The sequence below is a fragment of the Eurosta solidaginis genome, chromosome 1 (genome assembly GCF_040869045.1).
Source record: "Eurosta solidaginis isolate ZX-2024a chromosome 1, ASM4086904v1, whole genome shotgun sequence".
NCBI lineage: Eukaryota > Metazoa > Arthropoda > Insecta > Diptera > Tephritidae > Eurosta > Eurosta solidaginis.
In genome coordinates this window covers 41,866,194-41,893,608 of record NC_090319.1, presented here as the reverse complement: position 1 = coordinate 41,893,608, position 27,415 = coordinate 41,866,194, and the positions used below count along the sequence as shown (strand labels likewise).

General features: G+C 33.1%; 1 protein-coding gene across 15 annotated transcripts in view; it reads right to left on the bottom strand.

Annotated features, from left to right (window-relative positions):
• The window catches only part of TyrRII (Tyramine receptor II), a 48,710-nt gene extending 21,529 nt beyond the window's left edge, over positions 1 to 27,181 (bottom strand). Inside the window, exons 1-3 of one of the 15 annotated variants that reach the window (XM_067787984.1) lie at positions 2,599 to 2,844; positions 2,412 to 2,531; positions 1,355 to 1,705 (exon numbers count right to left, since the gene is read on the bottom strand). The gene's annotated coding sequence lies outside the window, so the exon portion shown is untranslated. The other 14 variants (XM_067787980.1, XM_067788019.1, XM_067788003.1 and 11 more) reach the window with 14 other exon arrangements.
• Positions 27,182 to 27,415: the final 234 nt, after the last annotated feature.

Sequence of the window (27,415 nt, the reverse complement as noted above, 5' to 3'; positions counted from 1 at the left end):
TCTTAGAAATTTTGCAGCCTCGCGCATCTGTCTATGCCTTTCCTGCTTGACGGATTGTATGCAACTCCTGCCTCCTTTTGATTTATCCCAAACCGATTGAGCTAACTCATCGGCTTTTTCGTTAACTTCTACCCTCTTATGACCAATAGCCGAGTATAGAAATATTTTCCGGCATTAGGGAAGTCTTTCCAATATTTTTTTTTCATTCTAGGACCCTTTTTGATTAGGTGTTTGGGCTATCAAAAACCTCCTCTCCTTACATCAAAAGTGGTCAAAAACCGACAGATATCGGGCGTCTCAGTAAAAATTTAAGGCCGCGTCTGGCATTGTGTATAGCAAGCACTTACCAGTGCCGGATATGACGACTAAAGAAGGGAAGGGCTGTGCATAATAATAAATTATAGACTACACCAACCTATACTTTGTTCTCTTCTCATCACGGCGAACTTGACTGATTCGGGTGCACACGATATGACTATTCCAAGTCCAAGACATTAGTTGGTATCTTCAAAAACTTTCATATTATTTAGAGTTCTTCTACCTAGAAGTTTTTCATTGAAGGTGATCACCGAAGTGTTAACTGTCATGGCCTTAGCGTGAATCTCTGGAGCAGTTATCTAGGTCAATTTAAATTGATTAAAAAGATTGTTGATGGTATTATTCTAATCATGAAATCAAATGCATCCAATACTCTTCGAGTATTATCAATTCGAGTGATAGCAGTTCCACATATCTACGTCAGGTCAATCCGGTAGTGGGATAGCAAATTTAAACATAACAAGCACTTCCGAAAATCATCGAAAACCATAAGCTCAGCAACTGAGGTTTACATCTGCATGTATAATAGCTATATGTACTTATAATCATATATTGACACATACATATACATATATATATATATATAGGGGTTTCTATGTTCAACCCCAAAGTATGCAGCAGTGGCTGGACGCCCTTGCTGTAAGGGCAAAAGTATGATAAATCTCAAGACCTTTAGTGGCTACCTGTAGTAGGACGCCACCTCCAATGGCATGCCAATCTTTAAAGGATATATATATGTAACGATTGGGGCTGTCCCCTCTACAATGGGTATAAAAATCCTTATGCCTAGTGGCTTGCTTCCAGAACTTTTCCAACAAATTGGCGGGAGGGCAGTGGAGTACCGTGCTTATATTGCGCCGCCGCACAAGGAAGTAAAGGAATGGAAATGAAAGGAAAGGAAAACAAATCAAAGAAAACATGAAAAGGAGTGAAGAGAATAGAGTTAACAATAACAAGTAAGGAAGGCTAAGCTCGGGTGTAACCGAACATTACATACTCAGCTGCCAAACTACAGCCTGTAAAACTTTTTAATTACCTTCGTGCATTTTAAATAGCGATCTGAGATGAGCGCCCAGGAACCTACACACCAAATTTCATTTAGATACCTCAAAATTTACTCAAATGATCGTGTTTACGGACAAATGGATGGACCGACATTGCTAAATGAATTTCTTTTTTCGCTCAGATTATTTTGATATATAGAAGTCTATATCTATCTCGATCAGTTTACGCCGTTATGGTGTACCGTTATGCGAACAAAATTAATATACTCTGTGAGCTCTGCTCAGCTGAGTATAAAAACTGAAGCGGGAACCAAAACCGAACGGCGTGTTATAAATTTATCAGCGGCTTGTTATCGATGACAATTACCCACAATTAGATGCGTCTATAGAAAATTCATCAGTTTATTATTAAAAAGTTATAGAATTGCTATCGTTAGCAAAGGTAATTGATGAGTTATCCATTTTTTATCGAAAAATAATCGATTTTCTATCACAAAATTATAGATATGTTTGCCGAAATTTAATTCATTTACAGATATGTTAAAAAAAGAAACAGAAAAGTTATCGAGATATTTTCGATTTTTAATCGGATTTTTATCTATTTGTTATATGCGTATTAATTTGCTATCGAAAAGTTACGGATGTTTTGTCAAAAAGTAATAAATTTGTTATCGAAATACCATGGATTTATCAATTAATCATTAATCGAAAAGCTATCGATATATTGTCAAAAGTTTATATATGTTTTCGATTTTTTCCAGAACGTTATCGATTTTCACAAAAAGTAATAGAATTTCTAAAAATTTATAAATTTGTTAACGGAGTGTGATTAGATTGGTGCTTAACGGTTTTAACAGTTTTTTTTTTATCGGATTGTTATCGATTTGTCGACGAAAATTTGTCGTTTTGTTTACAAAAAGCTACCGGTGTACACAAAAATTACGCCTTAAGCTGATTTTAAATTCATGCACCGTTGCCATAGCAACCACTGTTGGGAAAAATCAGCTAATCAGCTGATGTCACCATTTGTGAGCACTTTCTCTTACAGTAAGATACCCAACTTTCTTAACGAAGCTTTGGTGAATTTACCTTCTGTTAAATTAAATTTCTAAGCATGCGGCTTTTGTTGCAGTTGGAACTAGTTATAGCAGCTAATCTAAATACACTCACGATATCGTCGGTGTTTAAACTTGCACTACTTTGTCACTGCTAATTTTGAAACAAAAATGACATCAAACAACTAGCGGCTATTAAATACTAAAGACCTAATACGTACAACAATGATCTTGTTATTTTAAATTTTTTTATGTGACAATTCCACATTCGTGTTGTTGTATATAACAAGATATATATGTAACACTCCCACTACACAGAGCAATAATTCTCAGAAACGCAATAATTTTCACATCGTCACTTTGTCAACAAATCAATAAAACACATCAAATGAACATTTTAATACAACATAATTATTTATTTGTTAATACAACAATAAATGTCAACAGATTAACTTGTACTGAGAAATATGCGCTCACACCTTAGTAAAAATGCATTCTGATCTGGATGACAACACGTACAAAACATTTACGAGTAAAATTGATTATACGTTGAGTTTGTGATTTAAAAATAAATGAGAAAAAACAGTAATGACAGGAGGGAAAATTGCACATTTCAAATATACATACATATTATATACTCATGTTTGTATGTTTAACGATCCATAGAAGCGGAAATTGCAAATTTTTTATACTCAGCTGAGCAGAGCTCACACAGTATATTAACTTTGTTCGCATAACGGTAATCCGTAACGGCATAAACTAATCGAGATAGATAAAGACTTATATATATCAAAATGATCTGGGTGAAAAAAAAATTCATTTAGCCATGTCCGTCCTTCCGTCCGTAAACACGATAACTTGAGTAAATTTTAAGGTATCTTGATGAAATGTGGGATGCATGTTCCTGGATGCTCATCTCAGATCGCTATTTAAAATGAACGAAATCGGACAAACAACCACGCCCACTTTTTCGATTTCGAAAATTTCGAAAAACTGAAAAAGTGCGATAATTCATTACCAAAAACTGATATAGCTATGAAGCTTGGTAGGTGCGTTGACCTTATGAAGCAAAATAGAAAATTAGTAAAGTTTTGGAAAATGGGCGTGGCACCGCCCACTTTTAAAAGAAAGTAATTTCAAAGTTTTGCAAGCTGTAATTTGGCAGTCGTTGAAGATATCATGATGAAATTTGGCAGCAACGTTCCTCCTATTACTATATGTGTGCTAAATAAAAATTAGCAAAATCGGATTACGAACACGCCCACTTTAAAAAAAAATTTTTTAAGTAAAATTTTAACAAAAAAATTAATATCTTTACAGTATATAAGCAAGTTAAGTCAACATTCAACTCCAGTAATGATATGGTGCAACAAAATACAAAAATAAAAGAAAATTTCAAAATGGGCGTGGCTCCGCCCTTTTTCATTTAATTCGTCTAGAATACTTTTAAGGTCATAAGTAGAACAAAAATTTACCAATTTTTGTGAAATTTGGTAAGGGCATAGCTTCTATTCCGGTAGCTGTTTTTTGTGAAAATGGGCGAAATCGGTAGAAGCCACGCCCAGTTTTTATACAGAGTCGACCGCCTGTCCTTCCGCTCGGCCGCTAATACGATAAGTTGAGCAAAAATCGATATATATTTACTAAACTTAGTTCACGTACTTATCTGAACTCACTTTATCTTGGTGTAAAAAATGGCCGAAATCCGACTATGACCACGCCCATTTTTTCGATATCAAAAATTACGAAAAATGAAAAAAATGCCATAATTCTGTACCAAATATGAAAAAAGAGATGAAACATGGTAATTGGATTGGTTTATTGACGCAAAATATAACTTTAGAAAAAAAATGTTAAAATAGGTGTGAGGCCTACCATAGTAAGTAGAAGAAAATTAAAAAGTTCTGCAGGGCGAAATCAAATGCCCTTGGAATCTTGGCAAGAATACTGTTCGTGGTATTACATATAGAAATAAATTAGCGGTACCCGACAGATGTCGATATATCGAAAACGCCTTCACATATACAACTAAGGGCCATTCCCTTTTAAAACCCTCATTAATACCTTTAATTTGATACCCATATCGTACAAACACATTCTAGATTCACCCCTGGTCCACCTTTATGGCGATATCTCGAAAAGGCGTCCACCTACAAAACTAAGGCCCACTCCCTTTTAAAATACTCAGTAACACCTTTCATTTGATACACATATCGTACAAACACATTCTAGAGTCACTCCTGGTCCACCTTTATGACGATATCCCGAAATGGGGTCCGCCTATAGAACTAGGGCCCACTCCCTTTTAAAATACTCTTTAATACCTTCCATTTGATACCCATGTCATACAAACACATTCCAGGGTTACCCTAGGTCCATTTTCCTACATGGTGATTTTCCCTTATTTTGTCTCCAAAGCTCTCAGCTGAGTATGTAATGTTCGGTTACACCCGAGCTTAGCCTTCCTTACTTGTTGAACTTTTACTTATTCGATTGAAGCAAATTGGTGTGTATCAAATTTAAATGATAACATCAATATCCTGTCAAAGTTTGAAAGATCGTGGCATGTGCGTAACGTGCAGCGCGTGTGTGCAATGCATGAGAGCGTTTCGGTTGTAGGTATATGGCATTATTAATTATTATATACAGTGACTTAGAGTGTAGAGGGGGCCCCAATTTTATACACAAGTAGCTTCGATTTTAAAGGGCTGGATGTAACTCAATGTATCTGATACCCACAATGTGGAAGCTTCTTCCCTGCCCCGATGCTTCTTTAATAATTTCTGGGGTATACTCGCCGTGTCCAGGGTTCTGTACACTAAATTTATACTTTAGGGCCCTTTTGCATATCGCACTTCAACTTTATTTAAAACTACTCTTGTAATTTAGTTCTCCTTTCGCCATTTTACTGGATAATGTAGAGGCCGACTTGGTAACGGTCCACCCGTGTGCACTTGACGCTTCGTAGCCTCGCGTCAGTGTACCTCTGTCGGAGCTTTGCGTACTTACTTGCGTTGTCGTGCTTTGATTGGCGCTATGTTGCTGTGTTCATCGTCGAGGTTGGCGCTCTGTGGATTGCCGTGGCTAGCCCTCTATAGCTGTTGGAAGCCCTGCTAATCCCTGCCTACCAAACCAAATGCAAATGTTTTGAGTACACATTAGATTTATAGATTTGAGGTGCCACCATGCCTCAAGTCCGACCAAGGCAGACAGGTTAAGGCATCAATTTTCGAGGAAACTGATTTCCACGATTGAGGCAAATCGAATTCATACCTTTTCACATCACTCCGAATCCCATATATTCATGGAATGGTGGTATAGAATTTTTAAAACTGTTATCCTCTGTTACGACGCTGTGTAAGGGTGATATTTTTTTATCAATATGGGCTGGCTTGAGAATTGCTTATAAGCCGTATATTGGTGTCCAGACAAATTTATTTAAATCAGAAGAGAAGCTCGTCCGAAAATCTCTGCAGAGGTTGTTTTATTTATGATTACGGTTACGGTTACGATCACAACTACGGCTTAACAAAATAAATGATAGTTATTTGATTATTCTGTCTATTTTTAAACGGGTTTATTTAGCTTGACTTGACAGGCTGCAGGCTCGTTGTGAACGAATTTTGTAACTGAAATTTAAGTAACTTCCCGGTAAGCTAATAGCTTGAAACTTGGAATATAGTTCAAAGTCCGATGACAATGCAATAATAAGAAAAAAATTGCAGCAAGGTGGCACAAGGATCGAGATACTCACAAAAATCGTATTTGTGGTCCCGTTTGGCTCATATTTGGAACACATAATACATACATGAATAGAAAACGGTCTGTGAAAAAAATCGTCACTAGGTGGCGCAAAGATCGAGATATTCAAAATTTTCGTATTTGTGGGCCGATTTGGTCCGTATTTGGAACAAATAATGCATACATGAATAGAAAGCGACTTATGAAAAAATCGCCGGTAGGTGGCGCAAGGATCGAGATATTCAAAAAATCGTATTTGTGGTCCGATTTGGGTCATATTTGGAATACATAATACATACATGAATAGAATATGATGTCCGATTTGGCTCACTCATATTTGGAACAAATATTACATACAGTCCGGTAGAAGTGATATCAAAATATTTAGGAGTTGGAGGAGGGACAAACATACGTGAGGTAGAGTCGAGTAAAGTCTTTGGAAGGATTATGTATTGAGGACTTAAATTGTAACAAATTGTCAGGAAAGAGTCCTTGTAATAATGAGTCACTAAATGAACTAAATAAAATGAGAAATAATGGACAATTTAGTCTTTATTATTTACTATTTAACAAATTTTTTAAGTTGAACGGTTTTATTGAAAACAATACTTACATGAAGTTATAATAATACTAAAAACTAGAAAATAATTAGGTAGGTCCTAGATACTAGTCATTACACTCCTCATCAATCTAGGACGTTGATCAGAGAATTAAATAAAAGCGTTGGACGTGTAAAATTTCTATTGATAGTCATAAGTAAGACCAACTGAACCTTAATGAGGTTATGCTACCCCTCACATTTTTAGAAATTACACACGTCCACGCTTTTATTTAATTATCGAATCAAAATAAAATAAATGTAAGGCGCGATAACCTCCGAAGAGATCTAAGGCCCAAACTATATGGTATACATTTTTCTGAAACTCACTGTATTATGTACCTGTCATACCTACGTGAGCGCAAAACAATATTGCTGACAAACGAAAACATATGAGGCAACGTTTAAGCAAATAAATGGTATGGACAAGACAAGCAAATAAACAACGAAATGAAAAAACAAAAAAACAAAATGCAGCATGCAGTCAACGATATGCCGAAATTTTCAAAATTCCAAAACATTGCATACCATTCCAGACCATTGCAGGTACAGCAGCGAACAGAAAACTAGTAGTGGTAATATTTATGAAATTTCGTTATTTGAATTCTTTTTTTTTTTTTTTTGTTTTTATATTTTACGAAAACCCTATAGTATTTTAAATGAAACGAATCTCAAAAACGTTATCGGATTTTCGCAAAATGTTTAAGAAATTTGTTTAGCATTTCATTTGGAGTTCTCTAAATTTGTTGACTATAACATTTTTTAGCCCAATATCCCAATCAATTTTAGGCTAACAAAGTACAAGTTAAAGGTCTCTCAACATTCGCATTAATTTTTAAGAATTTGTTTGGAAGGGTTTTTCAGACTTTCTTCCATATAAAAAAAAGTATGCACATTTTGTAAGGGCAAAAATCAAAGAATACCAAAAAAATAAAAAATTCAAAAATAAATGTGAATTTTGAGAGACATATAACTTTTTATTTGTAAAGCTCAAAGCGACATACTGAAAACAATTCAGCGAATTTCAATAAAAAGTTCGAAATTTTCGTAAAATTTTTTCGAGTTTTTGAACCTTTTCGAAAACATTTAAGTTATAAAAACTATAGAATGTGGAAAGAAGAATGTAATTGACTACTAAAATTGACTGGTCTATAAAGCCACAAATAAAAAAACATTCGAAATTTTCCTAAAGTTTTCTCGAATTTTCGAAAACATGTTTGAAATAAGTTTGCCTTGTTTGTGTTACGAAATTTTTAGCAGGTTTTCCTTAAAACATCAAAACAACAAAACGAAAAATTTCGCTGACGAAATTTGCTAAAAATTACCACTGCTATTTTCCTGTTCGCTGCTGTATATGGATAAAACAAAATAGCATAAAACTACAAAAACAAAAATGGAAAACAAATGCTGAAGCTGAATACAGCATTTGTTTGTTTTCCAAATTCTGACACCAAAATGGAATAATATCACAATTCTAAATGCAACAACAAATAAATAAAAAATCACAACAATAAATATGCCCGAACAAAAATAATCTTTGTTTAGTTTATGACTTATTTACATATGTATGTTTATATCCATACACCTGCTTATGCTTACATACTAGGGATATTGCGGAGCTGCGGTAACGAAACATCGAAACTTCCGACAAGTTATATTGAATTGGAGCTATAACGAACGTATTATTTCCAAACAGATAGAAAAAGCAAACACTAGTGTTCATAGGTAAGGGTGAAGGAGACTGAAACTCGCAACCAGCATAGTTACTATTATGTATGCTCGACACAGATGGGATACTGTTTTAGAGGCTTCCAAAGAAGTACTAGCATCTAGGGAAGCATGTTTTCTGGAGAAGAAAATACAGTCTTGGCGCAATCGAAGGCATTCTTACAACTGATACAGACCGCTACTTATATATATATATCATGGCGTACGTACCACGAAAGTTACATGCAGAACAGTATAGGGATACATTTTCTCTCTTGTTCCATGGAACATCAGCCAAAATGAAATGTTAAATATTGAAATGCCCGATGACATATTTCCAGTCATTACAGCACAAAATACAGAAGAAACGCACAGAAAGCTCAATCAAGTTATGATACGCACACTCGCGTGGGGCTGACAACATAAAACACGGAGTTTATACTATGAATTTGAATGACAATACATCAGAAAGCAAATTGCTGCTGATTGGTACTCGACTAAGGCTTTAAACTATGGACGAACACCCTCAAGAAGTAGAAAAAGGAGAGCTGCCCTATTTGTCGAAGTATAATAGATCTATACAATCCGTACAAGTGATCACTGGAGTAATCTCCATCGACCTTTTAGCGCAGGATAGAAGGGTGCCGTGGAAAGCAAAAAGGCAGACGAATCAGGTTGGATCCCCCCCGCGGGTCAGGGATCAGAATATACCCGCGGTAGGTATGCCTGTCGTAAGAGGCGACTAATATACCAGATTCAAGGGGCTGTGTAGCGCAACCCTTCAGGTTGCCAGCGCAATATATAGCTTCTCCACACCCAATTTTCAACCTCACCTATCCGCGGCGAAACCTGTTTCACTAACAGACGAGGCTCTGGCGACCCCAAGGTCTTCGTGGAACTTGGGGGTGGGGAGGGAGGGAATGGCCTGAAGGTTTAAAGTGGCCACATAAATCGTTCCCGAGATGGTCGGGCTAGCACCTTAATGGTGCTATGGTACCGGAGCGTACCGGATCTGTATCCGGCAAAGGACCATCACATCGATAACACTCCCCAAAGCCTTCGAGGAGCAACCTTATCGCTACAACAACAACAACAACAACAATCAGGTTGCATAAACTTCGGTGGCTGTGGAAACAGGAGGAATCGATAAAGTTTTGGTAAGAGCGCTAAGACAATAAATAATGAGGTAGAAGTAAAGAAACTCTAAGCACAAATGGGACCTGAACTTCATAGACGCCTTTGTTGCGTTGCTTTGCATCTGGTCTAACCCGAACATTCGTGGTTTAGTGAAAATGTTCCAGAAAAGACTAGGCTAAATTATTGCCGACAGTGTAGCAGAGGAGTCAGAAGAGTGGCAAAATATCAGCAACAAATGGGCGAAACCACGATGTTAGGACAACAGGAGATTTTGAAGAAATTTAATATATGCCTCGCCATCCTGAGGCAATGCGCATAACGTCCTGGTGTGCGACGATTCCAAGGAGGTACATTTTGAATGTGTAAACGTCATTGTAATTACCACGGTTGCGAAGTCAAGGAATGGAGAGGAAAAAAGTAGTGGATGGGAGCGAAAAGTAAAGATTAGAAGATAAAACTGAAGTCGAAACCGAAGAAAGATGACTTATCGGTACGTTATCGACGTGAATGGGTCGTGTTATCCATTTTTTATCGAAGAGTTACCAATTTGTTAACGAAAAGTTATCAAACTTGTGTACAATGACAAAGGTTACCGATGAGTGATAGATTTTGTTTCAACGAGTTATCGCTTTTTTATCGAAATATGGTCGATTTATTACTGAAAATCTGTCAGAAAACCAGAAAAGCAGTTGATTTGTTAAAGAAAATCAGTAAATTTTTTATAAAAAGTTCTTATTTTGTGATCTTGTTATCAAAAATATATTTCTTTGCTATCGAGAAATTATCGATTTTCTTATCGGCGTATTACCAATTTCTAATCAGCCTGTTATCAATTTGTAATCGAAAAGTTACCGATTTAAATAATTACTGTTATCAAAAAGAAAAGGATTTGTTTTCGAAAAGTGAGCTTCTTTTTATCGTAGTATTACCAATTCGCTTTCGGCGTAATATCGATATTTTATCGACGACTCATTAGTTAGTTATAGGACAAAACCCGATAAAACTTTAATATGATATCGTTGACTCTTTTGTAACCTCGTCGATAACTAACCCATAGAAAATTAGTGAGAAGTCGATAACTCGACGATAACCAAGCCATAACTTGACGACAATTGCATTTATCTATAATAAGCTTATTATAAAATAATATGATGTCGGTATCGGATGTTACTGATAAGAAGCCGACGAAGATCTTCTCTAAAGCCCCGAAATTATTTTTTGTGGTTTCACTTCAGCCCAGAGCAAGCTCGAGTTAAATAAAAAACATAACTCTCCGAACGTACTCCTGCAAGTTTTCTCGTCAAACTCCAGTATGGGTTTCGGTTAATTCAATTTTGTTACATCCCTAATGCACACAAACCATGGATGGTAGTTGATTTTTCGAATAAAACTTTTGCATTTTAGCATTTTTGTTTATAGTCAGCGCGCTTTGCACACAGAGTATATATTATTTTTGATTGGATAACGGTTGGTTGTACAGGTAAAAAGGAATCGAGATAGAATGGCCTTTAATCAAGTACTTCACAATAACTAACTCTACTATTGCCCGACAGATAGCGTGCTTCATCGAAACTGATTGATAGCTTCAATGAAACTAAACTCTCGCGCCGCTACTGTCGCCTTTTTATACTGTCTGATTTCCTCGTTGCATACTTCTAGGCTTTTCCATTCCAGAACTTACTAGTTAGTTATCAGCTACAAGATCACCAGCCACAACCATGTTTATTGCTTCTCATAATACTTGCACAAATTATTGCCCTCTCTTGTAAGCACCTTAGATAAGATATATGCATGTGTTTGTGCGTTGCTTCTTCGCTGCTCGTGTGGACATGTATGTAGACATAATAACTAATTATTGATGTGCATACAAATCACTGTTTAGCATCGGTTTAGAGATGGCAATACCCCTTAGTGTTGCTAATATTCGTAACAATATAGAATTCTATATATCAAAATCATCAGTATCGAAATAAAATTTGATTGTGCCATGTCCGTCCGTCTGTCCGTCTGTCCAATAACACAATAACTTGATTAAATATTGAGATATCTTCACTAAATTTGGTACACGAGCTTATCTGGACCCAGAATAGATCGGTATTGAAAATGAGCGAAATCGGATGAAAACCATGCCCACTTTTTATATATAATGCATTTTGGAAAACACAAAAAACCTGATTATTTAGTAAATAAAACACCTAGAATGTTGAAATTTGACGTGTGAACTGATATTGAGTCTCTTGATAAAAATTTGGAAAAATTTTTAAAATGTGCGTGGCACCGCCCACTTGTGATAATATCAATTTTACAAATATTATTAATCATAAATCAAAAATTGTTAAACCTATCGTAACAAAATTCGGCAGAGAGGTTTCCTTTACTATAAGGAATGTTTTGAAGAAAAATTAACGAAATCGGTTAAGGACTACGTCAACTTTTATATAAAACATTTATAAAAGGGTCGTGGTCGAATAAAATAAGCTATATCTTTCCAAAACGGTTATTATATCAATGGTATTTCATTTCACAAGTGGATTTATAACAATAAATAGGAAAATTTTCAAATTTAAAAAAATGGGCGTGGCACCGCCTTTTTTCATGACTAAGCAATTTTCTAGAAAAAATGGACGAGATCGGTTTAAGACCACGCCCTCTTTTATATACTCGTTTTCTAAAAGGATCGTAGACGAAAATAATATACTATAACTTAGCAAAGAAGTTCTTTTTATCAATAGAATTTTACTTTCTAGATTGAATTATAACATTAAATTGGAAAACACTAAAATTTAAAAAAAAAAAGGGTATGGCCCTTTATGACTAAGCAATTTTCTATATTTCGGGAACCATAACTCGAAGAAAAATTAACGGATCGTAATGAAATTGGGTACACATACACATTCTTTATAGCAGAAAATAGTTCCAGTAAAAAGGACGGGATCGGTTAAAGACCACGGCAGCTTAGATATAAAACAAGTTTTAAAGGATCGTAGACTAGAATAATAATCTATAACTTAGCAAAAAAAAGTTTTGAATCAATGATATTTCACTTATCAAGTTTTACTGTGAGAGGAAATGGGGAGACATTTTTCATTTAAACGGGCGGTGCCACGTGTTATGTAGAAAAGTAATTTGTCTGAAATGAAATGTACAATTGAAGCTCACGCTGAGTATATAATGTTCGGTTACGCCCGAACTTAAACACCTTTACTTGTTTAATTCTCGTTTCACATTTTCTTTTTCTTTAACACCGCACCACGTCTATGTGAGCACTTCATACAACTTACGAAAAATTGTTTTGCAATTAATTGAGTAACATTTAATTTGAACTTTCTTAAGTTCTCTTAGAGAGTTCGTTAGTTAAAATGCTTTCCATGACGCAAGGTCTTAAAAATGATGCGTCTAAGCTCGTGGTATTTGCTCACTTTTGCCTTTGTGAATACTTTCATATCACCTTCGCACATTATTTATTAGATTGATGAGTTCTTTTTAATAAGCGAAACAGCAGCAAAGCTAGATTTTATACGAAATTCATGCTTGTTTTTGTTGTCGGCCTTTCATTCTTCTTTTTTTAATTTTCGCTCAACTACCAAATTGATTCTGACTTAGTTGAACAAAGTATATCAATCATTTAATTACTTTATCTAATAGAGCTAGTAAAAACACTTAAACGGGAGTTTAAAACCTGTAGCTGGCAAATATGCCAAACGCTCTGATGAAAATTTTGTCTCAATCCACTCCATCAATGCTCAGCCTCTATAACACAAAATATACGCCATCCCCAGCGGTAAAAAAGAGACTTACTTCAGCTATGCGGCATCAAGTTCATGAAAAATCGTTATATAAAGTAGTCTTACCATCCTTCTGTCTACTCCCTTCGACCAAATTTTCTTCTTCATAATTAAACTTTTAACTTTCCTCTAGAGCTTGCATTTTTCGAGTTGTTCGGAGACAAATTTTTCGCGAATATCGGCATCTAGAGAGATTCGAACACAAAAGACAATTTTGTAAGGAAACATTAAGCTCTCTAATGTAGCAATTATATTTAATGACGACAAACGTCGTGACGAACGTGGCTTCTTCGCGGTTATTCTCGGTTTCTCGAGTCTAGTGAGGTTTACTAGTGTTCGCGAAGAAATCGTAAGCTCTAATTTCCTCCTCTAGACATTATAAACCTGGGCACTTATCGTGTTATAGGATTCGTGATCGAATTCAATTTTTTTCAAATATGATTGGGAAAAGGTTAATAAGTGAAATAGTGACTAACAGTACTTACAAGACCTATAAAGTTTTATCATTTTTATGTAAGGCTTGAGAGATTCGTTTTTGTCGTTTGAGTGAAATTGGTTTTCGACACGTGATCGTGGATCGCGAGACGAGACCTGACTATCAATCTTGTGGATCTGTAGACAACACACTTTTTCTATAAACAGTTATTGCTTTATGAGTTGATTCAACGTTGCTCATCATACTATATATTTTCTAACGGTATTTGCAATGCAACTCTGTTGGGAGCATTTAGTTTCTTCGTTTTTGGTTTTGTCAAAGTAAATGTCATTGTCTGTCATATAGCATTGTCATTTTATTCGCTTGAAATTTCATCCTTCATACTAATCGAGCTGTTACTTGTGTGTGAAAGCACAAAATTTAAGATTTACTTAGAAGGTGAAATGAGATCATTAAGTTTCTGTGTGAAAACAGTATAAAACATTAATAACACATTTTTCTCAAAACATTTGCCCTTTTCTCAAAAAACATATATTCATTTCTCGGATAAATCGGTCCTTTTCTCAAATTCATTTGAGTTTGAGATTTTTCTTTTCTATATTTCATTTGCAACATTTCCCATTTCTCTAATTCATTTGCCCATTTCTTAAATATTTTTGCTCTTTTCTCAAAGACATTTGCCACTTTTCTCAAACTCATTTGCTCACTTCCCAAATAAATTTGTTCTTTTCTAAAACTCATCTGCCATTTTCTCAAATCCATTTGCTCTTTTGTTAACTTCATATGCCCATTTTTTAAATACATGTGCCCATTTCTCATATACATTACTCTATTCTCAAATTCTTTTGGCCTTTTCTCAATATCATTTGCCCATATCTCAAACACATTTTGCCTTTTCTCAATTTCATTTGCCCTCTTCTCAAATGCATTTGCCCATTTCTTAATTACATTTGTCCTTTTCGCAAACTCATTTCTCAAATACATTTTTTTTTTTTTTATTTCATATGCTTATTTCTTAAATACATTTGCCCATTTCTCATATACATTGCTCTATTCTCAAACACTTTTGGCCTTTTCTCAATTTCATTTGCCCATTTCTCAACACACATTTTTCCTTTCATTTACCCAATTCTCAAATAAATTTTCCCTTTTCTCAAAAACGTTTGCCCCTTTCTCAAATTCATTTGCCCAGTTTCAATTTCTTTAAAACATTCTAGGTTCTTCAGTAGTGCTTTGGTGTTAGTGAAATATACATTTCCACTGTTTAGATAAGTCGGCAGATTGAACATTGTTCACTGAGAACAGGTCCTACACACTAGACCGTGAACTCGATGTTCTATGTTGCACTTTTACATTACCGAGCATGATATCATCAGTAATAATCGAATACCACTAAATTTAGCCGAGATACAATGTATTCCAAGTGGTAAGCTCAAGAATAACTTACATATCGCACTCGTCCGCCAATAAAATCTTAGCTGCATAATGCCATGCCATAAAAAAACAAAATGAATCATAATTTTACGAAATTTTGACTGGCCTTTTGGGAGTCAACTTTTAATTAGGAAAATTGAATTAAATAAAAATAAAAATGTTTCTAACAATAGGGTCAAGAAACTTGTGCTCTATACTACTAAATCAACATTTGACCTCAAAACTGTTTTCTTTTTTTTCATAGACAAAAAAACTTAGACATTTGAGAACAATCGAGGAAATGTGTATGCAAAGAGAACAACAAAACAAAAAAACAATAGAAATAATAAATTTTCAATTGTAAAATCGAAACACATTTGTAAAATTGAAAAACAAATTGCACATTCCAATACCGATAAACATATGTTTGCATATTGAAAAACTGCATACTATCCGTATATATGTGTGTATGTGTATTAGGGATGCCGATTTTTGGAGTTTTGAAATCCCGAGATTTTATAGCATTGCAACTTTCCAATGAGCCACAGGCTTGAAACCTCACACAGACAGTATAGAAATGCTACAACAAACAGAAGGTTTCGCTAGGAGGTGCACGTTACGAGATATTTAGAGAAATAAAGATCCTCTTGGATTCCGCAGAGCAGCCAATTGATGTAATTCTGTTCTTGCTCTTCATAAACGATATTGCTATACAGTTAAGTTTTCAAAAACCTGAATGTATGCTGACGATATAAAACTTTCTAAGTCCTATTCGTCGATTGCTTCAAACGGATTTAAGCAATTTAGTTACTTGGTGCAACATAAATTGTATGCCGGTTAATCTTGCAAAATGTTAATTTATGTGTTTTTCGCGAAGAAATTTGTGACTAGCTTCATATACAATTAACAACTATAGTCTATAGATTGTAAATAATTTTATTGGGTTGAGAGTCATGATGGATTCCAAACTTAGTTTCAACCTTCATATTGATTCTATAGTCAATTAAGTCAAGTGTATGTTTGCTTTTGTTTAACGGTGTTATAAACAAGTAAGGAAGGCTAAGTTGGTGTGTAACCGAACATTACATACACAGCTGAGAGCTTTCGAGACAAAATAAGGGAAAATCACCATGTAGTAAAATAAACCGAGGGTAACCCTGGAATGTGTTTGTATGACATGTGTATCAAATGGAAGGTATTAAAGAGTATTTTAGAACGGAGTGGGCCATAGTTCTATAGGTGGACGCCTTTTCGATATATCGCCACAAAGGTGGACCAGGGGTGACTCTAGAATTTGTTTGTACGATATGTGTATCAAATTAAGGGTATTAACGAAGGTTTTAAAAGGGAGTGGCCCTTAATTGTATATGTGAAGGCTTTTTCGAGATATCGACCAAAATGTGGACCGGGGTGACCCAGAACATCATCTGTCGGACACCGCTAATTTATTTATATATGCAATACCACGAACGGTATTCCTGCCATGATTCCGAGGACTTTTAATCTCGCCCCGCAGCACTTTTTCATTTTCTTCTACTTAATATGGTAGGTGTCACACCCATTTTACAAAGCTTTTTCCAAAGTTATATTTTGCGTCAAAAAGCGAATCCAAACACCATGTTTCATCCCTTTTTTCGTATTTCGTATAGAATTATGGCATTTTTTTAATTTTTCGAAATTTTCCATATCGAAAAAGCGGGCGTGGTCATAGTCGGATTTCGCCCATTTTTAATACCACAATAAAGTGAGTTCAGATAAGTGCGTGAATTGAGTTTAGCCAAGATATATCGATTTTTTCTCAGGTTATCATGTTAACGGCCAAGAGAAAGGACAGACCGTCGACTCTGTATAAAAACTGGGCGTAGCTTCAACCGATTTCGCCCATTTTCACAGAAAACAGCTACCGGCATAGAAGCTACGCCCTTACAGACAAGGTTGGTAAATTTTTGTTCGACTTATGGCATTAATAATGACCATAAGCCGAACACGGCCACTCCCACTTTGAAATTTTCTTTAATTTTTGTATTTTGTAGCACCATATCGTTACTGGAGTTCAGTGTTGACATAATTTACTTATATACTGTAAAGATATCCAGTTTTTTGTTAAGTGGACGTGTGCGTCATCCGATTTTGCAAATTTTTATTTAGCACACATATAATAATAGGAGTAACATTTCTGCCAAATTTGAACATGATATCTTCAACGACTGCCAACTTACAGCTCGCAAAACTTTTAAATTACATTCTTTTAAAAGTGGGCGGTACTACGCCCATTGTCCAAAATTTTACTAACTTTATATTCTGCGTCTTAAGGTCAACCCACCTACCAAATTTCGTCGCTTTATCCCTCTCTGGTAATGAATTATCGCACTTTTTCGGTTTTTCGAAATTTTCGATATCGAAAAAGTGGGCGTGGTTATCGTCCCATTTCGTTCGTTTTAAATAGCGGTCTGAGATGAGTGTCCAGGAACTTGCATTATTTAATAATTAATGTAGTTTATGTTTGTCTCTAATGTTTCTTTTCTATTATACTGAGCTGATGATGGCTATTCCGAAACTGAGCAGTTTTAGATCTGGATGCTTGACAAACCGCTGCCCATCAACGACTCGGCAAAAAAAAAAACAAAAATTATGAATAAAATATGTTAACAATTTCAAAAAAAAAAAAAAACAGAACAGGATTAACCTGATTTAGTCGGGCCACTTAAGGGCAATGAGCTGCCAAAACGTCCATTAAAAAAATAATAAATAAGAGCGTTACCTTGCAACCACCAGGAAGGTGTGATTGGGTTGAGCTCGCTGGTAAATTTTTAAGGAAATTTAAGATGAGCTACAGGTCTCAAAATTGTGTAGTTAAAAAATTTACGATTTGGATTATTACCAGAGCTGCTCAACTTCTATTCACTTATAGCACATTTGTTTTTGTTTTGCCCTAAAGAATAGGCACATATACAAATCAACACTATGTATATAAAAATAAATTTTCATAGTATTCCCTTATGCCCTCACATATAAATTCGATTCATATGAAAGTGCCTGGAAAGTGCAAAGAGACAGCACTTCCATATGATATTCAAATTTACACTAACACTCAGTTTCAGTTTGAAACATGGTTGAGAAACCAGTGTCAGTGTAAGCAAATAAAAGTTCCGAAAGGCGCTTGGAAGTACGGAATAAGGAAATCTTTAAATTTGTAAGCAAATTTATGATAGGCAACATTCCTTCAATTATCGGGACTTTAAACGAAACCCGATATTCACAACACTAGTATGTAGCAATAGTGAAGCAAACAAACAATCGTACATCAATATTTATACTCATATTTTCATACAAACAATTATTATAGTCAATTTATTGGAATTCAATGGGATTCAATGAAGAATTAAATTTTAAATGGGATATTAAGGCTGCTAAATGAAAGCGCGAAAGAGCCAATGAAAATTTTATGAGTCTAAAATAAGCACACAAATGTTATTACTTTCGGCGTGATTGTCTGAATTGTTCAGCAACTGTATCTATTTTTATACTCAGTTGAGCAGAGCTCATAGAGTATATTAACTTTGATTGGATAACGGTTGGTTGTACAGGTATAAAGGAATCGAGATAGATATAGACTTCCATTATAAAAATCATCAGGATCGAAAAAAAATTTGATTGAGCCATGTCCGTCCGTCCGTCCGTCCGTCCGTCTGTCCGTTAACACGATAACTCGAGTAAATTTTGAGGTATCTTTATGAAATTTGGTACGTAGATTCCAGGGCACTCATCTCAGATCGCTACTTAAAATGAATGATATCGGACTACAACCACGCCCACTTTTTCGATATCGAAAATTTCGAAAAACCGAAAAATTGCGATAATTTATTACCAAAGATGGATAAAGCGATGAAACTTGGTAGGTGAGTTGAACTTATGGCGCAAAATATAAAATTAGTAAAGTTTTGGATAACGGGGGTGGCACCGCCCAATTTTAAAAGAAAGTAATTTAGAAGTTTCGCAAGCTGTAATTTGGCAGTCGTTGAAGATATCATGATGAATTTTGACAGGAATATTACTCCTATTACTATATGTATGCATAATAAAAATTAGCAAAATCGGAGAACGACCACGCCCACTTAAAAACAAAATTTTTTTAAAGTCAAATATAAAAAAAAGAAAGTTAATATCTTTACAGTATATAAGTAAATTATGTCAACATTCAACTCCAGTAATAATATGGTGCAACAAAATACAAAAATAAAAGAAAATTTCAAAACTGGCGCGGCTCCGCCTTTTTCATTTAATTCGTCTAGAATACTTTTAATGCCATAATTCGAACAAAAATTTACCAATCCTTCTGAAATTTAGTAGGGGCATATATTTTATGACGGTAACTATTTTCTGTGAAAATGGGCGAAATCGGTTGAAGCCACGCCCAGTTTTTATACACAGTCGTCCGTCTGTCCTTCCCCTCGGTCGTTAACACGATAACTTGAGCAAAAACCGATATATCTTTACTAAACTTAGTCCACGTAGTTATCTGAACTCACTTTATCTTGGTACAAAAAATGGACAAAATCCGACAAAATTTACGGAAATTACTAAAGATGAAAAAAATGCCATAATTCTATACCAAATACGAAAAAGGGATGAAACATGGTGATTGGATTCGCTTTTTGACGCAAAATATAACTTTGGAAAAAACTTTGTAAAATGGGTGTGACACCTACCATATTAAGTAGAAGAAAATGAAAAAGTTCTGTAAGGCGAAACCAAAAGCCCTTGGAATCTTGGCAGGAATACTGTTCGTGGTATTACATATATAAATAAATTAGCGGTACCCGACAGATGATGTTCTGGGTCACCCTGGTCGACATTTTGGTCGATATCTCGAAAACGCCTTCACATATACAACTACCGCCACCCCTTTTAAAACCCTCATTAATACCTTTAATTTGATACCCATATCCTACAAACACATTCTAGAGTCACCCCTGGTCCACCTTTATGGCGATATCTCAAAACGGCGTCCACATATAGAACTAAGGCCCACTCCTTTTTAAAATACTCATTAACACCTTTTATTTGATACCCATAACGTACAAACACATTCTAGAGTCACCCCTGGTCCGAGTCACCTATGGCCCATTCCCTTTAAAAATACTTTTTAATACCTTACATTTGATACCCATTTCATACAAACACATTCTAGGGTTACCCTAGGTTCATTTTATTATATGGTGATTTTCCCTTATTTTGTCTGAGTATGTAATGTTCGGTTACACCCGAACTTAGCCTTCCTTACTTGTTTTTTTTTTGTGTTGTTTTTTTTTTTATTTGTTTTCTGTATTACTAATAAATGGAAAATAATGCAGAAAGAGGTATTAAAGAAAGCTAAAAAATTAATGCTAATCTTATGCTTAATTTTTGTTGTTATAGTCTGTGCTCGACATCAGATTTTACTCCAAGTGAAATAATTTCAGTGAAAATCTAATCTGAAATAAAGTAAATTATTTCAAAAATTTATACTCTTTTCACATTTCAAGGCGAAGTTAAATGACACTTTTCCATTCTACGCGTTATGGCGCGTCCACGCCTTCTTCAGAGAGCTTGAAGCTATCGTATATTTACTAAAAACTGAGATAAATGCGAAATTTGATAAGCGCAATACAAAGGCTAAGAGGACGGAGTGAATGAATGTTTTAAAAATATAGGTCCTGGTCTTTGATAGGGATTTTCAGTTTGGTCGTTAAATAAACTTCTGGTAACACTACGGATTCATTCAGTCTATGTGAGGCCCTCATGAACCGGCCAGTGAAAATAAAACTTCAAAAAAGTAGAACTTAGCCTTTAAGTACTTATCAGCTTTATGATGATTTGAAAAATTATAATTCTTTTTTCTATTTACCCTTTGCTAATTTTCTAAATGGCTTACTGACTTACCGGTGTGTAATATTAATAAAGCCACAAAATCGCAATCAAATGACATCTGCCATCTACGAATAAATGTAGCTCATAAAATTTTTTTACTTTTCGTAATGTTTGAAAAGCACGCGTTGCGCGATCAGCATTTAATACTTACTTACATATTTAGTACAAAAGCTAATGGGGATTTGGTAAATGCTTCTGGCGCGGCTGTTTGTAAACAGCACACACACACAACTACACGCTATATGAATGTTTACTTGCTTGTAAGCCAATAAAAGAAAAACGTCTGGACTGGGATGATTAAATTGTCCAACAAAAATGTGTGTATATTAATTCATTGTTATTGGATTATTGCCTTTTGATATATCTTTTATGGGTTTTCGATTAATGTGATAGCTTATTAAGTCATACCTACACACATACATACATACAATTTGTGCTGAAAAACATCTTATAACTATCACTCAGCATAATTACTGCACACTGAAGCAAAAAAATTTTAGTTAATATGCGTATTCGACAATATTTATTAATCCCTCATCGATAGATATTAATTAGCTTAATTTGTGGCCGCTTCCAAAAAAGTTCCCGGTTTCAAAAATGTTATCGGTTCCAAAAAAGTGCCAGTTCCAAAGAAGTAACCGGTTGCAAAAAAGTGATCAGTTCCAAAGAAATAACAGGCTCCAAAAAAATGACCGCCCTCAAAAAAGCAAGTAAATACTATAAAACGATGCAAAAAAGCAACCGTTCCCAATAAAGTTTCGAAAAAAGTCATCGGTTTCAAAAGTGTAAGGGATGCTTAGAAAGTAGACCATTAGAAAAAATTCAACAGTTTTGGAGCGGTTCTCGCTTTCAAAAGATGAACTGATTTTATAAATGGGACTAGTTCAATAAAAGCAACCGATTCCAAATATATAATCTGTTCGAGAAGTTCGACGGATCTTTAAAAACTTAACCGGTTTTATATGAGTAGCCGTCTAAAAAAGTATGGGTACTTTGATGCGTGAACATTTAGAAAATGAACGTTTTATAATTGGGAAAATTAGGTTCTGATTTTAATTTTTTTCGTTCCGGGTTGGACTACGGATTCAGTTTCAGTTTGGGTCCAAATTTGGTCTACGTTCCAGGTTCAGTTTTGTTTCAATTTCCAGCTCGTTGCTTCGTTCTGTTTTCAGTACCGGTATTGGTTGTGGAAACCGTTTCGGGTCCAGATTGCGGTCGCTGTTCTTTTAGCAGTGGCTGTTTAGTTTCCGGTTTTGATTTCGGTTCCATCTTCGATTCTGGTTTTGTTTCTGTTTCTGGCTTCATTATTAATTATTATTAATTAATATTTTCTTTATTTAAACTACTTTTTATTATAATTTTAATTTCTCATTTGTTCATGTTTTTCTATTAAACTTAACGTTTTCTCATTACAAATTTACGTATTCTCGTAACAGTTTTATGGTTTCTCATTAATGAGTTGTAAAGTGTAATATAATAGAGCTATGTACAAAATTCATATATGTATTTTAAAATTAGAAAATCTATATGAATACAATTTTTTTTTAAATGCCATATGCAGTTTATCCGATGTACCGAATCAACCATATTTGTCTATATGTTTGTATATTCTGATTTTAACCCAAATTAGGCTTAAGATTAGAATTTTCATAGCACTCTTAACATGGTAATTAATCTAATAGGGAGGCAACCACGACCTTTTTTTTTGCAGCTTACCATTTGGAAGGGTTTCCTTTTAGAAGTTAAGTTGCTTTTCTCTTTTCGACGGAATGCCCCTTTTCACTTTCACTATTTATTCACTTACTAAAAAAGTTTTTTTTTTTTTTGGTATCGAATGCACTTCAATTGTATTTACATATTCTATGTGTTATCTCTTATCAATTTTATCGATAATTGCAGTGGTGTTTTGATAAACCTCCACACATCCGGTTTGCGCGAAGTTCACAGATTTAACTTCAATAGATATGTGTGCACACTTTTGTAGAACCACTTCGAATAATAGACTACAATATTTAGTATGATTTTAGGTCAGTACACACACACTGACTTATGTAGAGGGCTATCACAATTCAGTACAAACTTTCCTAAACTTTTTTATGTTTTTATTTTGGGCGATAAAAAATGGTCTGACCGAAGAGTGTATTACTATATACATATGAACATATAACAGGGAATGTAAGGTATTTTATTAATATTAGAGAAAAATTGCAAAGTTTACAATCGGCGATGGTTACTACGACACGCTTCTGAATTTCATTTCTTCATCAGCTAGATTCTCGGTGGCTGAGTATTGAGCTCAAAATCTTCAACATTCATACTTTATACTAGTGTCAAGGCAGATGCCTTTATCCACTCAACCATATGACCTTGCTGCTCGCTTTGCAATTGGTCTCTAAGAATTGCCTTTTTTTTTTTTGCTATTCCTTTATACATTATTAGGTACATACTAATTCTATACGTTTTTAATCCTAATTTTGTGGAATACTTATAGGTGTGCTCTCAAGAGTTTAGTAACATTGGAAAAAAACTTTGCCTAAATGTTCTAAAGGGCCCATGTTATATAATTCTTCAAATTTTTTTATTTTTTATACGATGATCGCTTTTTATGCTCAGAACAACAGCTCTGGTCACAGAGTGGCCTTATGGTGCGACCATGTAAATTTATTTACTATCAGTTATTGGATTAGGCTAACCCTTTCTTTCTAAACTATTTAGAAGGAATTGTGCTTAGTACACAAAGTGATGAAAGGAAATTCCAAAATTTTTCTTCTATCAAGAGATATCAGAAAACCAAAGCAAAAAAGACTAACAAATGTCCTTTACGTAACAGAAGAATAGCTACTTCGTTGTATAAATAATAAGGAATATAACATTCTTTCTATAAAGTTCAAATAAAAAACAAAATTTGCTAAGTTTTTTATATTGCAAAAAAAAAAATTTATTTTATTTAATTTTAATATGAAATTTGTAGTAAAATTTATTATAACAGTCAAGATAAGGGTTAAATATAAACTTAAATATAAACTAAATTTTTAGCAAGCGCCAAAAATTTGTGTTTAGCAAAGTGCAAATTTATAATTGCCTTATTTTTTTACAAAAAAAATTGTATTTACTTTTGAAAAAAAGAAAACAAAAATATAAATTTTACATATTTGGATTAAAAAAGTACTAAACCAATTTGAATTTAAACAAAAATTAAATTAAAAATTTTTGCATTTTTGAGTTTTATAAAAAAATAACGCATTCAACTGTTATTTACAGTACACCATCAAAGACTTACGTCTTTCGATTAAAAAAATGTTAAATTTGATAATAAATGGCACTTTGGTTTTTGGATAAAAAAATTAAGTAAATAAACATTTTTTTTATTGAATTTTTATACAAAAACTCATTGTAAGTATTTTTTTGTTTGGAGTTTATTAAAACTTATTTAAATACTTTGTTTTTTTAATTAAAATTTTATAAATATATTTTTGATCTAACATTTTCAGATCTTAATTTTCATGTTTTTCACATAAAATATGTTATTAATATTTCACGACTTAAAACCAAAAACGAAATTTAAATTTGTATGATTTTTAATAATCGGGGATTGCCCATATTGCTTTTTTTTTTTTTTTAAATGTATGAAAACATTTATTTGAAGCAATTTTTTTAATTTTATAATTTATTTAATAATTTGGGAAAAATTTTCCTAATGTCACGTTGTTTAAATTTTTCCCAAATTATTAAATAAAATTTAAATTTATTATTCTAAAAACTACAAAGTATTCTCTTACTTTTAACTTTAAAAATAAAAATTAGTATTAACTTAAATAAAAATCAAATTCTTCCAGTAAACTTTTGTGACTAAAAAAACTCAATTCATACCCACATAACCCCTTTTCTAACAAACTTTATACTTTTTCTTTTGTCTTTTACTTTTGTAAAAAAATTCGGATTCTTCTTTTTCTTGTTTTTTTTTACTTAAATAAAATATATATATACTTTTTTTTTCGTTTAAAATTTATAAAACTATTAAAACATTTAAACATTTAAAGTACAAAAAAAGGTTGATTTTTCCTTTTAAAGTAAAAAAATAAGCATTAAATTTATGTAATTATGTTTTTTTTTTATTATTTCTTGGCTTTAAACATTCAAACTTAAGTTTTAATGTTTTTGACTTTTAATATAAAATTCGAATTTCAGGACTTAAAATCCAAAGGGGAAATTGTATTATTTGTTTGTTAAAAAAAAAATTAAAAAATGGTTCTTCACGTTTAGCTTTTAAAATAGAAGTTAGTCAAAACTGAAGGGAATTTTGACTTTTATCTAATAATAATTTTCGAATGAAAAATTTAAAACCAATTTTAGCTTACTTAAATGTTTTTATATTAGAAGTAGAATCTAAGCTTTTTTTTATTAAAAACGTAATCAAATTGACTTATAATTATATTAAAGAAATTAAATTAAGTTTCCAATTTATTTTCGATAAAAAATTTTGAAGTGTGATATGGTAGAAACAGTTGTTATCAAAAATCTATTTTTTTAATAAAAAATATTTCTTATCAAAAAACTATTTTTTTTTTTAATAAAAAAAAGATAATTAAAATCAAAAAAAGTGCATATAAAACTTTGTTTTTTTTCTTGTAAACTAAAAAATAACAGTTCACCTATTTTATATCAAATTAAAAAATAATTAGAGATCTTATTTGCTTTTAAGTTCTTAGAAAAATTGAAATTTAATTTTTTATTTATTTTTTATTTTTAATAAAAGTCTAATTTTATTATGTAGTTATATACATATTTAAAAGCTAAAATAAAAATAAGATTTTGTTGGTGAATATAACAAAAATATTATTAAAGGTCAAAAATATTTAAAAAATAAGATTTAAGTTTTTCTCTTAATTAAAAAAATCAATTCAATATTAAAAATTAAAAAAGTAAACATTTTTTTTAAAGTTAATTTAAATTTTTTTAAGTAAAAGTCGAATTTTATTTTTTTTTTTATTTAAAATTTTTATTTTTGATTTCGACTTTTTGTTTATATTAAATTTTTATTATTTTCTTTTATATTAAAAATTGCCTTTTAATTTTTCTTTATTTCTATGACAAAATTCAAAGCTTAAAATTTATTTAAAAAATAAAAGTCATATATAAAGAATAATTTTTAGCATCAAGAAAATTTATTTCTAAAAATGGTCTTAACTTAAGCTTAAGTAGGTTTGAAATTTTTAAATTGACTATTGTAGTAAAAGTAAAAATCTTAAACCAAAAAGCCATATATGAAATTTTATTTCTTACTAAAGCATGTACATAAGAGTCAAATTTTAACTTCTCCTTTTAAAGCCCAGATTTAAGTTTTCACTTATACCTAAAAAACTTACCTATTAGTTTTTATTCCTCTCTTTTTTTCAATATTTTAAACTTATAAAAAATTGCAAATTTTAACATTTATCTTGCACTTAAAAATTTAAGTAAATTTTCAACTTTCAACTACAAAGTTAAATTTGTTATATACCGACTTCTGGAATCAAAATAACGATCCCTGCTTAATACACGTGGGATGCATATAGGCTGAAAGTTAACCCGTGAGTGGTTGATAAATTAATGAGATTTTTATCTCATCCGCCATTTATAACGTCACTTAATGAAAGCAGTTTTATCAATTATTATGTATTTAATTGTTATTAATCACACACAGTTACTAATCAAGGCCAATAATGTCACTAGGGGCTTGAGGGTACGTTTATGTTGGGTTTCTTTTTATTTGAAATGATGTCACAGTGAAAAAACCATAAGTTGTAGATAACAGTACAAAAAGTGCAATAAAACACCCACCCGACTTAGATGAACGAACGCAACACAAAAACACAAAGAAATTCAATTGAAAGACGACAGAGGGTGAGGGCTGTTTTTTTTTTTTTTTTTAAACCACCGAATCGATCAGAAGCGATGATATTTTTTAAAATTTTTTGTTTGTTTATTTAATAACAAATTGTTTTTTTATATTTTGTTAACTTCTGTATGCTTTTTTTTTTCTTCAACACTAAATTTTTCGCGTTCTTTGAAACACTTATACAAAAAAGTAGCGAGTTAGCCACCAACCGCTAGGACGACTCGCGCGCAACTGATTCGATTTGTAGGCAAACGGCTAGCTCCATACCGGCTAGCGGCTAGTCGTCAAACTTAAATCCAATGCCAATGCTAATGCCAAAAGCACTCAAGTTACAACTACAACTTACGATGCAAACATTTAATAAATGGAAAATTGTGCGAACGTGCATTTGCTTAATTTATTTGAATTTAGATATAGATTTTGCGTGGGAAGT